The sequence below is a fragment of the Wolffia australiana genome, chromosome 3 (assembly GCF_029677425.1).
Source record: "Wolffia australiana isolate 7733 chromosome 3, ASM2967742v1".
Classification (NCBI taxonomy): Eukaryota; Viridiplantae; Streptophyta; class Magnoliopsida; order Alismatales; family Araceae; genus Wolffia; species Wolffia australiana.
In genome coordinates this window covers 2,720,553-2,739,327 of record NC_135837.1, presented here as the reverse complement: position 1 = coordinate 2,739,327, position 18,775 = coordinate 2,720,553, and positions in this window count along the sequence as shown.

The following is an 18,775-nucleotide window of genomic DNA, read 5'->3' as shown; positions in this document are numbered from 1 at the left end:
GGTGTCTACTGAAAATGCATCAACTAAAGCCAGTAAACCCTCATTTTAATCCAAGTAGACATGTTCTATGCATTTTGTACATTGTAAACCTTGTAGTCCAGGACAGGCTAAGCTCCTTACATGTGCCTGAGACACCACCAAAACAAACCACTATAGGTACTAATGATATCCTTGGGATTAACGACATTGAACAGTTGAAGACATATGATGACTTTGGTTCATCTACGTTGGGCGGTGCCATACTTTGGCTTAGGGACATGGTTACTTCAATATGTGGCTCAACGCAACATGAAGAGCATTATGTATTGTTATGAAAGCAGTTTGGCCTACCGAACCAGAGGAAGGCTATCTTAGATTGCCTGATAAGATGAAATTCAATGTTTGAGATGCTGCTTTCTAGTGTAGAGAAGAGGGACATTCTTAACATGATGGAATTTAATGTGTCAAAGAAACCTGTGTTGGTTGACAAGGAGGGACACATGATCAAGGATTTCACATGTATATTGCCGCCCCTTGTGATGGATGTCGCACTTGCTTTTAAATCAAAGTCGCAAAAAGCAAATGAATCAATTGTTATCATTAGAGTTATTCTGAGACATCTCAATAATGTCATGTGCATTATTAGAGAGGTGACCAGGTTTGAAGTAAATAATATCATATCATCATAACAACAAACATTCATCTACAATTCTTTTCTGGTGATGACAACCAAAATGACTAAATATGCAACAATCCTCACTCACTACCAGGCCTACACCATTGCTGCACAGATTGATTCATCCATGAAGCTATGTTTAGTTGACTGTAACTACTTGGATGGAGTCATATCTTATGTGAGGAATTTGTTAACTATGCATGGGGTCACTAGTGATCAGACCATGGTTCATTTAGTTTCTTCTAGATGTTTTGATCCAGCTTGGACAACACCAACTTTTTTTATTGAAACACTTAACGAGTTGTTGCCAGATAAGGAGCATACACCCACTGTTGATCCCATGCATGAGCTAGATGTCTACATTAGCTCACCTCCTATCAAGAGACAGAACCAATGCACACTGGTAGAAGGTCACAATGAACACTCATGTACAGACTTAGTAGTGGTTGTGAAGGAATTCATGTTAGTTTCGGCAACATGTGCACCCTCATATAGATTTTTCTCCATCGGTCTTGCCGTCATCAACTACAAGAGATCCAGGTTGATAGTGGAGAGTATCAAGATACTCATGATAATGAAGTGTTGGTGGTGAGCAGATGACAACATCAACAGTGATACCGGCAAATATGACGTAGATAGTGACGACAACCCAAAGGTTGATTAGGCTGACCCTCGTTTTCTTGATTTAGCATGTTGAAAATTTTAAACAATGTTTTCTTTATTGATGAGTGATGTGCCGAGACAACTAGTTTTTATTTTCATAAATCTATATCTTGAAATTCATTTATAGAATGTCTCCAATTTTTTACTCAGAAGTATTTTTTAAAATACTTCATGTCCACATTAAAACTGATGTTCTAAAAATATTAAATATAATGGCTGTAAGTTTTACTAAAATTATAAATATTATCTAATTAGATGAGTAATCCAATAATTATACATTTAATTTGTGATTCATAAATATTTTATAAAATACTACATGCCCACGTTAATCATAATATCTCTAAGTTTTTTAACATTAGGACTATTGTGTATGTAGATGAGTAATATAATGATAGGAAATTGAATTTATGGCTCATAAATATTTTGGAAATACTGCATGACCACGTAATCTTAATGTTCTTCAATATTAATCATAATGACCCTAATTTTGACTTATATTTCAATTATTATCTATTTAGTGGTGGAATCCGATAGTTACCGATTTAATCATGATGTTAAATAATGTTACTCTAACATTAATCAGGATGCCCCCAAGTCTGGTTATTTAAATATTAACAAATCTTATATACACAGTGGTGAAATCCAATAATTATTTTATTACTTTAACTTTGTGGGGGGGAATATCTGAGTATGGTTATTTAAATATTTTTTTATTCTAATAATTTTCTATTAGTAAGTAAAATTTTAAAATATTAAATAATGGGCCTTTCACTATTCAAATGTGTGCAATGTGTGATTTGAATTTCTGTTCAAGTTTGCACTAGACACCACATAAGGCTTCTCGTGTGACCAAAAAATTTGTATCGGTGATCAAAATTTTGGACCAGACCACATAACCTGCCCTAGTCATGAAACTACTAGACCACCTTTTCCGATATCTATTCACACATGAATTTATATAATGTCTATGGGCTTGACAACGACATAATATTCATCAGTCTCCTACTTGGACTAAAGCCAATCACCCATATTCAAAAACCCATTGTTTTGCAGTGATGCTAAAAAAATATATTGAGCTAGGGGCTTCATCATTGGGTTTACTAAGATGTCTCTTGATGGAACCCTTTCCATCACAATATCTCTAGCAAATGAACTCCCTAATGAAGTTAATGTACTTCAGAATGTGCTTTGACTTTTGATAAGACTGCAGATCTTTTGCTTGTGCCATTGCACCATTGCTCTCACAACATTCAGAGATCAAAGGAACAACACCTAGTTCGGTAATGAATTTCTTCAACAATAGTGCTTCCTCGGTGGCATTGACTACTACAATGTACTCAACTTCTATCATTGAATCTGCATTAGTGCTATGCTCCATACTTTTTAAAGAGATCTCTATTCCATGCATTGTGAATAGGAATCCTGATATAGATCTGCTATCATCTGAGTCTGACTGAAAATTTTGAGTCAGTACAACCCTGAAGCTTCAACTCCTCTCATCCATAAATTAGAAATAAATCCTTTTTCTTTTTGAAGTACTTGATGATAAATTTCACAATTACTGGTGTTTCTCTCTTAGGTCTGGCTAAAATTTGCTTGTAACACTTGGAGAAAATGTAATATCCGGTCTTGTACATATCATTCCATGGATGACGGATTTCGATAGTGGAAGCATATGATAGTTTCTCCATCATCACTCTATCTTTAGAAGTTTTAGGTGAGTGCTCCTTAGATACTTGAACTCCATTTCTCTTGGTGTTCTCCCTGCCAAGCCTTTTGACAATGGAGTCTGTGAACATAGATTGTGATAATCCTAAGAACATCTTCAATCTATCTTTATAGATACATATTCCCCATATGTACGTTGCATCTCCCAAAGCCTTTATGGAGAAGTTCTTGGACATCCACACCTTTACATAAAGTAATATCCCTACATTCTCAACGATTAGAATGTTATCCACATATAAAATCATGAAAGTGATTGTGCTCCTACTAGTGTTCAGGTGCATACATGGTTCATCTTCATTCTTAATGAAGTCATTTGATCTGGTGGCTTCATCAAATTTAAGATTCTAGATTCTCAAAGCTTGCTTTAATCAATAAATGGATCTTTACAACTTGCACGCCTTATCTAGAAACTCCTCGTATCCACAAGCCTAGGTTTGTATCATATACACTTCTTCCTCAAGGTTTCCATTAAGGAAAGTAGTCTTGACATCCATGTTCCAGATCTCATAGCTTTAATATGCAGATATGACGAGATGGATGCTGATTGGCTTAATCATGGAAACTAGAGATAAAATTTTAGTTATAATCAACTCCTTGACTTTGATGATAACCTTTCACAAATAATCTTCCCATGTATGTATCAACTTAATCATATGTACCAATCGTTTTCTCAAATATCCACTTACACTCAATATATACTATACTTTTGGGAGAGTCAACAAAGTACCATAGTTGGTTTTGGTGCATGGAATGAATTCACAATAAATGCAATTCAACAATAAGGAAATAAATGATAAAAAATCATATGGAAAAATTAAAATATTGTGACGGTACACGAATGCGCAAATGTACAACCACAATTGATAAAAAAGAGAATGATGCTAACATGGCGCACAGAAGTAATCCCCACGTAAATCAATCATTGGGGAGTGTTCTCTCTTTTTCTGATCTGAATTTCATGCGTGAGCGTGTCATTTATCAGAAAATGATGAAGAGAAGATTATTATGATGTGGTGCATGCCGACACATCACTATGTGATAATGTTTAAATAATTATATCAATTAATCTTATTTGTCTTTTTCTTCTACGATGTGACACATGGCTTTCTCATAGCGGGTGATCATGGAAAACAATGCAATCATGTTATTCATTAAAGGAATGATGATCAGACATTACAACAGCCAGTCTAAAATGGATGTGTTTTCTGTCAATGACGAGGAGGGAGAAAAGAGATAGCTTGTATTTCTCCAACGTTAAAGCTTGATATTTTACAGTCTAGAAGGCGGATTGGGCTGAAAATGTGAGGGGTGCTTCTTCTTTGACGAACTCAAAGTTAGGGTAAAATTTTATCATTGTTTGATTTGAGTTTAACCAATAAAATTTATTAAAATTTAATCATAAAATAATTTGACGAGTTAGTGATGAGTAAGTGTCGTCTCCACATGGAACATATATTAAGGTTTAAATACTCGTTAAACGGTTATTCAAGAGGGACAAGAGAAGATATGTATAAAATAGGGACTGTGATGTAATGAATCTGAGGTGGTGAGAGGGTAATAATAATTAATTAATAATGATGAAATGATTAATAATTTTATGAATAGGTAGGATGATGTGGATAGATCAAATGGAAATGGGAGCGTAAGAAAGATGAAGACATGAAGTGATGATGGGTGTAGAAGATGATTAAGAAGAGAGGATGATGAAATGGGTGAATTAATGTGAGTGGATGTGGATGGATGATGGTGAGTAGAATGGTTGAAGACTAAATGATAATGATGTAACTAATGGATATGATGGAAGAATGGATAGGTGGTTGTGAGATGGAGAAGAGGATGAGAGACCATATTATTTAGGGCTTTTATGTGAGATGAAGATGACAAGATTGATATCAGAGATGGATGTGGTAGGGTGAGATGATGGAAGATGGTGATAAGAACAAGGACGCAGATCTAAGTACAGAGTTTGAAGGAGAGAAACCAATGAAAGATAAGAGACTAACCTTAGATATCTTATTTCACGAGGATCAAGGATCCTTTCTAATGCAGATCAGACTCTTCACTTGTCTATTGATTTTTCCCAATTACTTAAAACACCATGAACACATTGATGGACCTTCAAAACCTTCACTCTCTTTCAATCAGCCTCTCTAAGAGGAAGTGAGTTCAAAGATAATTTTTTTACAAACATTTGAGGCTCTACTTATAGATCCAATGATAATGATAAAAAGTGGCATGAAAAAGGAAACTCTGCACAAAATTTCAGCCCGAAACTCTTTCTAGATCATCAGATATCATAATTGGAACTTGGATCATTATTAGCCCTCTAATTTTCTCTCTCCTCATATTTTCTCTCTCCTCAAATTTTCTCTTCTTCAATTTTGGAAATCCAAAAAATCAATGAGGCATTAAATAATTCCAAAATAATATACAGTTATTCAGAAAAATATTAGAAATATATATTTTGAATATAAATGCCAAACAATTTGGGAGAATTATATTCCGACTAAATAATTATGTTATTTCATAATTTGACCTCATAAAAACCATTACAAGTACTTAAAAATTCATAAATTTCAATTTATCAATCTAAAAGTAAATTTAATCATTTTACGCTTGATAGCACAGATATATAATTAGTTTGATACAAATAAACATGTAAATATTGTCGTATCAGCCTACTGAAAAAGAGTGCCATCAGTCTTCACCCTATCTTTTCATCCATGCCCTCTAATATAGAATAGATATGTGGATCCATGTCAAAAGGCATCCTTAAACTTTCTTACTAATCATTTGAGCTGATTGAAAGAAAATATAAAAACTTTGAGTTCTTGAGATTCATGAAGCTTGTTCTTGGTGTCTTTGGTGTGTAGGAAGAGGTAACATAGTAGAGGGGGAGCTTACCTGCTCCCAAAAATTGCCATGATCCTAGCAGAATGTAAGGGTCTACAATAAGTATCCTCACCTTACATTTATTCTTCTCAACCTCATCATTAGCATGTTTTAATTTCACCATTATATTCCACCGTTGTATTGCCTCACATTTCTATAGTCTCTAAACAGATCTTGCCATTTTTACCTCACTATCTCGTTGTCATCTTACTCATGATTTACCATATACGAGTTGATCTTTATACTGATCATGTACATTCTCTTCATTATCGTCACTTCATTCTTGCTCTTTCTCGATCGTTTAAAAACCTAATTATCGATATCTACTACCTACTATAATCTAATTAATTATAGGAATAATTATTATTGTCTCGTTAACATTTTCTCATCACTCGACTCTGTATTTTATATGTATCTCATCTCATCACAATAATCAATATTTAAAGAATAATAAATATTTAATCACAGTTTCCTGTGGAGATAATCCATACTCATCACTATCAAAATTTACTTAAGTGAGTACGTGTTTATTTTTTTACTGATTAAATTCAAAAATAACAACAACAAAATAAAACCCTAACTTTTGAGTTTATGAATCATCATCCTCAAGATGTAGCACCTAAATTGATGGAAATATATGTGGCCAGCAAGCCAATCACACATTGCACGTCTTGTTCCATGTTCATTAGTAGAACATATTTATTCTAGTGCATGTGCGATGCTTATTATGAATTCCGTGAATACATGGTCTGACTTAGTGAATTATGGTGGGATCATAATACGAAGATCACTAGTTTTAAGCATGTTTTCTAAATATTCCTATTCGAAGGATACACGACAAGGGTATCAAAGTATCCGATAGAATAACACTATCTAGCCTCACTTATGTGATGAGTATTACCGTTCCCCTAGCCATTAGTGTGGAGACACCAAGGACAGATAGTGGGTGCTCTTTTAGTGGAAAGATGATGTAGTCCAGTCCTGTTCCCACACTGTTCGCGTAGTAAGGCTGTGTTAAAAGAGTTGACTGAATTCATTTGTATGAATCCTTGAATGGTCTTATATTGAACTGTCAATCAGGTTGGGCAAGTGGTCCTTAGACCTGAGACACCAAAGACATCTTGTGGATGAACAATTGTACTTTGACTATGACCAACGTGCCCCTATTCATGGGATTCTACATAATCTTCATTCAGGTGCATCAAGAAGTTCACGAAGACGACTACTAAGCTAAATTTTACTGTAATTAACTAGGTTAATTACTATCATTGTTTGTAATCAACTTATACAATAATATTTATGATAAACCCTCAATATTAAGATGTAAATGACAAGTAGAGGGATGTCCTCAAAGATTTAATTCAATATAATTAGATTGGAATTTGAATAGATTTAATCTTGATTAGATATCATATTCAGGGAATATCTGGCCTCTAAGATTAAATAGGGTTGATCTCCATTGATTTCCCTTCTAAGTAAAAGGGTAGATCTTTAGAGATCAGAAGTGAAATAATTGAGGAGGAGGAGGTATGAGAGATGATAGAAAGTGAAGAGAATATATGGCCTCACTTTATTCAACCTAGTCGTCTAGAGAAGATCCAGAGTCACAATTGTAATAAGATAAGAAGAGTACTCATTATAGGGTTTTTAAATAATAATGGTTGGGGAAGAATGTTGAGATTTAGAGGGAGGTAAGGGACAAATAATCTATCTAATTTTTAGGGTATTTTTATGTCTGATAATGGAATCTGATCATTAGCTAACTTCCTTCTACAATCAAGACAAGGACTAGTAAAACTCTCCCTAGCCAAAGCTTAAATAAAATACCAGGATAAAAATATCCAATGAGAGCTCCCTGCTAACTACAGACTGTGGTCCAGCATCGAAGAATGAATAAAGAGAGAGATAATTAGGGATTTATACCTACGGTTAAGAGATGAGACAATTGCACTTTTTCCCCTTAGTATTCCTTAATTTTATTTACTTTGGGACTCCTCTTGTCGATCCATCCATACTGATGGAAAGAGGATACAATGAGAGATCAATCCAACGGTTGGATCTTCAGATATTAATGTTTGAATATGGAGCAATCTAAGGTGTTTGATCATTTTGGCATTCTTTCTCTCCACAAAATTTGCAGAAAAACCCCTATGCTTTTGCAACATTTTATTGGACGCCGCCGTTGAGATATTTGAATATGCCCCTCCACTCCTATTTCACCTGAAAAATTGTGAAAAACATCTCTGTTCTTCCAAAACAAGTTAAAATACCAAAAACTTCAATAAAATAGGAAATTTACGCCTACAAAACCACTGAGAGCATTTTTAAAGCTATTTTCTTCATGTTCTCCACTAAATTATTTCAAAAAATTCCATAAAAATCTGTAAAATAGGGAAATTTAGGAGAATATAATAAATAATTTTTTTTTTCATTTTTAGAATGAGAACACAAAATTAGAATCATTTTAATGAAAATTAAAATGTAACATCTATGAAATTAGTTCTGTAATTTTTTCATGCAATTATATTCATTTAGTGCAAATAATGTTTTTATGTGTTTTTATGAATAGACCCACATAGTATAAATAGGCTAAGACCCTGAATGAAATTCACTCAGGCCAGATTTGTTCAGGGGCCTTCCCTTTCTTCTCCATTCTCTCCGCACCTCCTCTCCATTCCTGATGCGATCAGGATGACGTAACAATGTCGAAGAAGATTGAATGAGGCTCATCAATGAGAAGGAGGAGATATGACGTGCCAAGGACCACGTGGATCCTTATAGAGGTTGCACACATTATTTGGAACAGATCCTCAAAAACTTACGAACAGATTCTAGAAAACGGATCCTTATTTGGAACAGATCCTTAAGAACCCAACATAGACTTCAGCTGATGTAATATGTCCAATATAATGATTATGTTGTCTCACTATTCTTATTGACTTACATGTCTCTTGTGTATGTATTATTGCAATTTTGAAACATAATATCAAATCGAAAACGGATCTGAAAACCAAGAATACAAACCAACCATTATATATAACCTTTGCACAGATCAAATTAGTGATTTATTGGTTCCTGAGGTGAGCATCTTAAAGTCGTTCAGATTTCCAACCTCTAAATGTATCCACGCAATCTTCAAAGTGTTGGGATCTCCTCTTCTTTCCACAAACTTTGCTGTTGGAAATCACATTTCCTCCCCATCTTGTCCCTACTAGAAGAAATAGTTAGGGAAGAAGAAGAGAATTGAGAGGGGGGCACTCAAACTTACTTTCATGGATGTCAAATGAGGGTAGGAACCTATATTTATATTGTATTAGAATAATTGTACAAAAGTTATTGTCCATGGGAATAGTTAATAAAAGTCCACAAACTTTGAGTACATCTAGCAACATTCAAAAACCTTGCACATGTGAACATCTAGTTAACATGTATTTATAATCCCTCATCTGCGTGAGACTCCTGAATGACTTAGGGTACGGTTAATCGTTAAACCCTAATAGGTCATTCTTATTAGTACTAATGCATGACAAATCATCGAAGAACAACTGCTATAATAGTTCCACTACCATAGCCAGGGATATAACTTCATTGAGTCTATCTCCTCTAATACCAAGGGAAGACAATCCCATCTTGACCACACAGTCTTTGTTGTCGGCTTGTTGATGCATATGATCTAGGATGGTTTAAAATCCGTTGATAAGAGACTCATAGGTCATAATTAAAATACAATCATTCATCCACAATACATCTTTGGTGTCTCAAGACTAAGTACCACTTACACAATCGTGACATGAATCAACCTGATTGGCGATATGTATAATACATTTAGGGATTCACACAAATCAATTTAGTGAATTATTTCCCCAAAGAGAACCCACTATTTGTCCTTACTGGCTCCACACTAATGGGTACAGAATTGAACATAATCGTCATATGATCTGGACTATACAGAGGTATTCTATTTGAATATTTTGATGTCCTTCTTGAGTATCCTTTGAATAGAAATATTTAGAACACATTTTTAAAGACTAGTGATCTCCGCATTATGATCTCATCGTAATTCTCTTAGTCATTAGATGTATTTCTTGACTTCAATTATAAGCATTGCATGTGCATTATAATGGATATATTGTATCAGTGAGTATGGAATGAGGTGTAGAATCCACGATTGGCTTGCATGCCACATATATTTCCACCACGTACTTGAACATGTTTCAGAATTGAGCCCTCACCTGATGAGGTGGTAACCATGCTTTGGCTTGGAGTTTCTATTAAGACTACTTTACTCCCATTATTCTCTCGTAGAAGATATTTTTCCTCCTGGAAAATACTCCTCTTTGCAACGAACATTGTTTTTGGGTATCCTACGAACCAACACATATCAATCCTTAATTTGAGGTTATCGGATTGTGCCTCTTCACATGTGCCAAACATCCCTATACTTTCTAGGCTACATGTTCAATATAGGTGATGATGTTTCAAGGGTCTATCCCACAAGGGATACCTGTAAATTTGAGATGCTTATCATTGATCTCAAGATGTCTACAAAGGTTTGATTTCTTCTATTTGATATTGGTAATGTGATAAATATGTCTATAATTACACACATTTTATATGAATTTTATCATTTAAATATTGAATTCATCGTGCTAATGAAAACACAATTGTCCATCCACATGGTATATTTGGTGTTTGAGGTCCATGGACAACTTACACAACCGTGACATGACTCAACTTGATTGTCAATATGTATAATATTATTCCAGAATTCATACAGATCAATTCAGTGAAATCTTTCTCCAAAGAGCACCCACTATATCTGAATATATATGAATTTCACCATAAAAATACTTTATTCACATTTTGGGTATTTTATCTAACTTTGCTTCACTTTTGTTTTGAGCATGTTTTATTAATGATGAGTATTTTTCAAGCTCCATGTGTGAAATAAAATTATAGAAGGTAAATTTGATGAATATCAATGGACTATAGCATCTCCATGTGATTTTTAGAGCTATCTATTTTGGCTATTAGGCCAAACTATAGGATTTTCATTTTTGGGCTTCAAAAGAGCAGTTAGAGAGGCGTAGGCCATATAGTGGATCTCTAACTTCCCTTTTAGTGAGGAACATGAATGTCAAATGAAGGATTTACATAAATTAAAATTCAACAAATGGGAAAAGAGGAAGGAATGGCAAGGAGAGAAAATTGGAAAACAATAGAAGGGCAATTTACATCATGCCCAATGTATAAATATTCTCTTCATCTCTCTCTGTCTCTCTACCTCATTTTGGACGTTCTCTAGCAGTGGCTAGCCAGCAGGATAATGCTCTCAAAGTTTCTGGTTGTTCAACCTGGTTGAAGTAAGTGCTTTTACGTGTTCTTCCTTGCTCATCCTTTCTCACATACTAAAAATTCCTGGTCCTGGCTAAATATAATGATACAATTTAGGAAGAGGCATTCAAGCTCAAGACACAAACATCAGTGTTTTAGGAACCTAGAGCTAACGTTTCATCATCTTGGATGGCAAAGATGATGAAACGTTAGACCACTTTCTCTCTCTAGATCCCATTTCTGTAATGTTCTCACTGCAACCCAAAAGTTTCTCTCCCTAAACCTTACACAATATCTCTACTCTACTCACTCACAGTTTCATTAGAAAATTTGTCCATTTACCTTTATGAAATTGTGATTTATTAGATATATATTCAAATTCTGTTAAAATCTCGTTCTATTTTTAGTCTATTTTAGAAGGTTTCTCTCCCTCTCCTTTATCCAGACTTGGAAAAAAATTGACTAAGTAGGGGTCACTCTAGGCGAACCCGTTGGTCTGGAGCCCACCTCTGTGGATCCGCCTGAAATTCCATAAACAAGTATATAAATCATATTTATTATTTCTAGGTTTTTTATCAATTAAACAAATTCTATACAAATATTTAAAATTAGTATTTGATTTGTAGTCATTTCTGCATTTGAATTTCATTCTATAAAGAATTACAAATCCCAAATAGTGTATTTCTCTTTTCTAAAATGAAATAAATTTATGATAAATCATCATGTTTAAATATATTTTTACCATTTTCTTACTTCCCTGCTGAAAAATATTTCTATAAAAAAAATTAAAAAGATCTTAAAATATCATTGTTAGTTGTGATCTTTTGTTTCATTTCGAAGTATATAAAGAAATGAAATTTACTTGCTGCTTCCCGGTGGATTGTTGACTTACCCTATATTATTTATAGTGTATTAAATTGAAAATAATTATAAATATTATTCCTTAAGTATAAGGTAAAAGAACGACATAAAACCTTTAACTTGGACTTGTCAGTTACCCCATTGATCTGAGTCAGAGTATCATTATCCTTCATGAAGTATGTGAAATTTGTACTTATGTATTCTCCTTCTTTATCTGATCAAGGAGTTTTTATACTGTTTCCAGATTATGTCTACTTCATTCTTAAACTCTTTGAATTTGTCAATGATTTAGATTTATACTTCATTAAGTATACCATATCTACACTAGAGAAATCATCAGTGAAAGCAATGAATAAAGAACACACCACTGCTAGCTTAGTCAAGCATTGAACCACATACATTATTATATCACCTAAAATGCTGTTGGCTCATTCTGCATTTCCAAGAATGGTGATTTGGAGAAGTTACCCATAATTCAAGAGTCACAGGTTGGGAATGATTTAAAATCAAACACACCCATGTATGCATCTTTATGCAACTTAATATATCATTTCTAACATTTCGAGACAACTCTTTTTTGTACGAAACATAAGGTGGTACTTTATTCTGTTAGGGGGATATCTAACACCGAGTTGTGACAAGCCCAAACCATAAGTTATGTGTGGCCCACCCAGATAAAAATGGAAACATAACAGTTGAACAATGATATCAAGAAAGTGAAAACCTAGATCTACGTGTGAAATGAAAGTATAATGATTATGCTTATTGAAATGACTATACTTTCCTATCATATATATACATCCACAGCCCTTTAGGCAGTCATCCTTTTAAGGGCTGACCAAATGTTCGGTATTGGTTCCCATTCCTACGTCGAACCAGACCGAAGACTGCACCCTCTCCTTCTCCCCCTCTCTCAATCTCTCTCCCTCTCTCCCTCTCGTCCTCTCTCCCCCTCTTCTTGTTTCTCTCTCTCGCCCTCACTCCTGCTCTTCCTCTTTCCCCCTGAAAGAGCGGGAGATCTTTCTCAAGAAAAATAAGAGGGAAGAAGAGGAGTAGAAGGAGAGGACACTCGAGATAATGAGATCGAGATCATTGTTAATCCTCAAAGATTGATGTTACAATTGGTTGGTATTTATCCTAATAACTAATATTTTTAACATAGTTAATTTCTATAATTTAATCTTAGCCATTATAACAAGATATAACAGCAATGTTAAGATGAATCTTGTCCGTTGGATCTTCAACTGTCTATGTTTAATCCTAGCCGCTAGACCGTTACCTGTCTGTATATTATCCTAGCCATCTATCTTTGATCCTATATTTAATCCTAGCCACTAAATTCTCATAATGAGTATAGGGTATGTGTCCCAATTTTACTAGTTAATCTTGTTAAGAGTCCTATACGGATGCTGAGCTGGGTGGTGATGTGGTGCTGGGTTTCCAACTCCGTTATCACCCCCTCTCTATCTTCCTCTCTCCCGCTCTATCTCTCTCCCACTCTTCCTCGTTCCCCCCTCTCTCTTCCTCTCTAGCGCTTGCTCTGTCTCCCTCTCTCCCTCTCACCCCCTCGTTCTCTCTCACTCTCGCCTTCTATCCTGCTCCCCCTCTCTCATTCTCGTTCTTCCTCTCTTACTCTCTCCTGCTCTCCCTCTCTCCCTCTTTCTCTCACCATCTATCCCCTTCTAACTCTCTCCTGCTCTCCCTCTCTCCCTCTTTCTCTCACCATCTATCCCCTTCTCTCTCTCTCCCCCTAGCCCCCTCGTTCTCTCTCACTCTCACCCTTTATCCTGCTCTCCCTCTCTCACTCTCGTTCTTCCTCTCTTACTCTCTCTCGCTCTCACTCTCTCCCTTTGTCCCACTCTCCCTCTCTCCCTCTCTCTCTCTCTCTCTCTCTCTCTCACCGTCTATCCCCTTCCCACTATCTCCCTCTCTCCCTCTCTCTCACCCTCTCTCCATCTCATTCTCTCCCTCTCCCCATCTCGTTCTCTCCGACTCTGTCACCCTCACTCCACCTCGTTCTCTCAGTCTCTCTCACTCTCACTCCATCTCCTTCTCTCAGTCTCTTTCACCCCCACTCCATCTCGTTCTCACCCTCTCTCTTGCCCTCTCTCCATCTCGTTCTCCCCCTCTCTCTCGTCCCCTCTCCATCCCGTTCTCGCCCTCTCTCCATCTCATTCTCTTCCCCTCTCTATCTCGTTCTCTTCCCCTCTCCATCTCATTCTCTTCCTCCCTCTCGCCCTCTCTCCATCTCGTTCTTGCCCCATTCCCTGTAAAGAAACGAGAAGAATGATAGGAGTAATGGAGAGACAAGAAGGTAGAAGAGAGAAATCAATCTTATTCTGTATCGCAAAAACATGTACATGCTGAGTTATTTATAGTGCAGCAAGAAGCGCTCGTTTAGGTAATTTGAGGCCTTAACGGAAAGTTTCCGTTCGGACATTCTTGAAGAAATTGTACCGTTGAAAGGTCTAATTTTAGTTTCATTTCTGTTTTCTATTACGTGGGATATGTGGCTGTTTCTCATTTGTTAACCTATTAATTGGATTGTGATTGATTGATTACCTCATTTTCGTTTCTAATTTTCTCTTTCTTGAAGTGGGGGTACGTGTTCTTATTATATTGGTTTTTATTAAGTCCTTTCCTATTGGTTGGATATTTTAGTTAGGTTGAGTCAGATAGGCTCGAAGCCTTTGTTCTGACTCAGATAGGCTCTGAGTCCTGAAGCCGTTGTTCCGGTTAAAAGCCTTACCTGGGTTTGTTGTGTCTTCAACATTCCCTCTCTCCATCTCGTTCTCTCCCCCTTTATCACTCTCTCTGTCCATCTCGTTCTCTTCCCTCTCTCGCCTCTCTCCATCTCGTTCTCTCCCCCTGTCTTGCCTTCTCTCCATCTCATTCTCTCCCCTCTCGCCCTCTCTCCATCTCGTTCTCTCCCTTTCTCACCCTCTCTCCATCTCGTTCTCTCCCCCTTTTCTCACTCTCTCTCCATCTCGTTCTCTCCCCTCTCTCGCCCCCTCTCCATGTCATTCTCTCCCCCTCTCCATCTCGTTCTCTCCCTCTCTCACCCTCTCTCCATCTCATTCTCTCCCTTCTGTCGCCTTCTCTCCATCTCGTTCTCTCCCCCTCTCTCTCCCCCTCTCCCTCTCGTTCTCTCCCTCTCTCACCCTCTCTCCATCTCATTCTCTCCCTTCTGTCGCCTTCTCTCCATCTCGTTCTCTCCCCCTCTCTCTCCCTCTCTCCATCTCGTTCTCTCCCTCTCTCTCACCCTCTTCCTGAAAATGTTTGCCCTCGCTCAAGATCAAGAAGAAGGAGAAGAGAATAGGAGAAGAGAAGAGAGAAAGGACACAATCAAGGCGTTAGGATCGTTGTATTCTCATTGATTTATAATGTTTAACAATTGTTCTTATTTATAAGGTTTCTAGTTATGACGTAGATAGTTAATTTTTTATAATCATAGCCATTATAACAAGTATAACAACTATGTTAAAACTAATCCTAACCATTGGATCCTATCTATGTGAACTCCTATCTATATTCAATTGTAGCTGTTATAATAAGTATAACGGCTATGTTAAAACTAATCCTAACCGTTGGATCCTATCTATGTATAATCCTATCTATGTTTAACCCTAGATCTATGTTGGAACTTATATTGAATCCTATTCAATCTATTCTCTAAAGAGTATAGGGGTACATATCCGGTTATTACTAGCTAATCTTTATTGAAAACCCTATTGGTCCACGTCAGCTCCGCGAGTTGCTTTGTCAAGTTTGTGACTCCTCTTCACTCTGTCTCTCTCGCCATCTCTCGATCTCCCTCCCTCTCTTTCCCTCTCTCTCACCCTCTCCTTCTCTCTCTCTCTCTCTTGCCCTATCCCTCTCTTCCTCTCTCTCTCACCCTCTCCTTCTTTCCCTCTCTCTCTTGCCCTTTCCCTCTATTCCTCTCTCTCTCACCCTATCCCTCCCTCCCTCCCTCCCCCCCTCTCTCTCTCTCTCACCATCTCACTCTCTCCCTCTCTCTCACTGTCTCTCCATCTCCCTCCCTCTCTCACCCTCACTCCCTCTCTCTTTCACCTTCTCTCACCCTCTCACTCTCCTCTCTCCCTGTCGTTCCCTCCCTCTCTCTCACACTCTGTCCCACTCTTACTCACCTCTCTCCCTGTTATTCCTTCCATCTCTCTCACCCACACTCTCCCATTGTTACTCTCATCTCTCCCTCTCTCCCCACTCTCAGTCTCCTCTCTTCTTGTTAAAGATACATCGGTAGAGGATCTTGAAGAGATCCAATCAACTATTGGTGGTGATATGAAGAGGCACAAGGGCATATGAAGGGACACAAGGGATGATTAGAGACATTAGCTGGGGCTACTTTAGGTGCTATTTTAGAGGATGTTTCAGGTGATGGTTCAGTTGCAGTTTCAGGTGCTAGTTTAGATGCTGGTAATGAGAAAAGGGTTGTTGCTAATGGAAGATGATAGCTACCAGAATCAATATGTTAAATTTTAGAATCATAAAACAGATAAATCCATACCCTTTGTGGTGTGCACTGTAACCGATCAAAACACATCGTTCTGAAAGTTGGCTTAATTTTGTTGCATCATAAGCCCTGGGATTCAGAAAGCACATGCACCCAAATATTTTTTGGAAACTGTAATCTGGTAGTTCATTGTAAAGTACCTCATATGGAGAGCGATTTTGCAGCATTGGACTTGGCATTCTGTTGATGAGGTAGCCTGCAATAGCAGTGGCTTCATCCCAGAATTTTTGAGGGATTGGTGCATGACACATTGTGGCAAGTGTGGTCTCTATAACATGGTGATGCTTCTGTTCAGCAGTTCCATTCTCTTGTGGTGTACGGGGACAAGATATTCAATGTTTGATACCTTCAGTCTTAAGATGTTGATGAAGTGATCAATATTCATGACCCAAATTGTATTTGAATGCTTGGATGTTTTGGTTGAGTTGCTGTTCCACCTAGCTTTGGAATTGAAAAAAATTTGAGAGAAGATCAATTTTCTTATTAATTGGGTAAAGCCAGGTGAATCTGCTATAAGCATCAATAAATGAAGCATAATAGTAGAAACAAGAGTGAGATAGAGTAGGGGTTGGCCCTCATAAATCAGGGTGAATGAGTTATAGACGTTTTGAAAAATGTTGAGTAGAAGAAGAAAAAGGTAAATATTTTGGTATAGCCATGCAACAGGATGTACACACATGCTGTTGAAGCAAGTTTGTAACAGGAAACCCAAAACAAGCCAAAATAGAGTTCAAACTAAGATAAGAAGATGTCCGACATGGTGATGCCAATCAGTGGACAAGATTCTCTTGCTGAGATGCACTTCAGATGTTGACAAGAGCAAATGATAGAGCTCTTCCTTCATGTTACCCTTGAGAAGAATTTGTCCGGTCTTGTGATCCTTAATGAGACATTCAGGGTGAAATTCAATAAATACATTATTGTCTTGAGTAAGCCGTTGTATAGAGAGTAAGTTTTTCTTTATATTTCGCACATGAAAAAAAATTACGTAGATCAAGATTTTGGTTATGAGTGAAGATAAATGATGAGCCAATGGATAAAATGTGCAAACCTGACAGATAGCCCACAGAATTGGTTTTGTCCTTGATACGTTGTGGGTTGGAATACATGTTGTGCATCTGATACAACAGGGTGCATGGCACCACTATCTGGATACTAGTGAGAGATAATGGGCAAGGTTGTTGAAGGCAAACCTGATTGAATTCCTTGTTGTGATATGTAATATTGAGGTTGATTCTGACGAGGTGAGTGGTTCGATGGCGGTGGAAGTGCAGCAAGTGGTGCAGCAGTGGGTGCTGCTGAAAGAAGTCCTAGGCACGTTCCGAATCTGTCAAAGAATACACAGCTATTAGATGAGCATCAGTTCTCACTCTCACATTCTCCCTCTCACTCATGCTCTCCCTCTCTCCCGTTCTCACGCTCACATTCTCTCTCTCACTCTCACCTTCTCTGCCTCTCTCTCTCACCTTCATGCCTGTTCTCCCTCTCTCCCATCCTCCCCCTCTCACTCTCTCCCCTCCCCCCTTCTCTCGTAGTCCTTTTGTTTTGCATTCTCTCCCTGTCACTTTCCCCCTCCCTCTTGCACTATCTCAGTCCTGTGCTGTCTTTCTTCCCATCTCTTTCTCCCACTTTCTCCTTTTCTCACTCTCATTCTCTCCATGTTTCACTCTCTCACTCTCTCATTATCTTCCTCTCTCCCCCTCTCATTATTTCCCCTTTTTAATGTCTTACTCTCTCACTCTCTCCTACATTCCTTCTCACACTCTTTCACTCTCTAATTATAGACATGTCACTCTTTCTCTCTCCCTCTCTCACTCTCTCATTATCAAACACTACTTCGGCAACCAAGGTGGCATTCAGATGGGCCCAACCTTGCATTGACTTTCACATTGATTAATCGACATGATCAACCAAGACCGGACCAGACCAAAACCAGATCAAGACCGAGACCAGACTGAACATCAGGTCTAGGCTTAGGTTTTCGATAAAATTGAGATGGGACCATGTCCTTCTCTAATTGGACTGACTAAAAGGATATCTGACAAACCATGATTTAAAGTAATCATTATCTAATTAATAATTACTTCTAACATGTAAGTATGTAATCT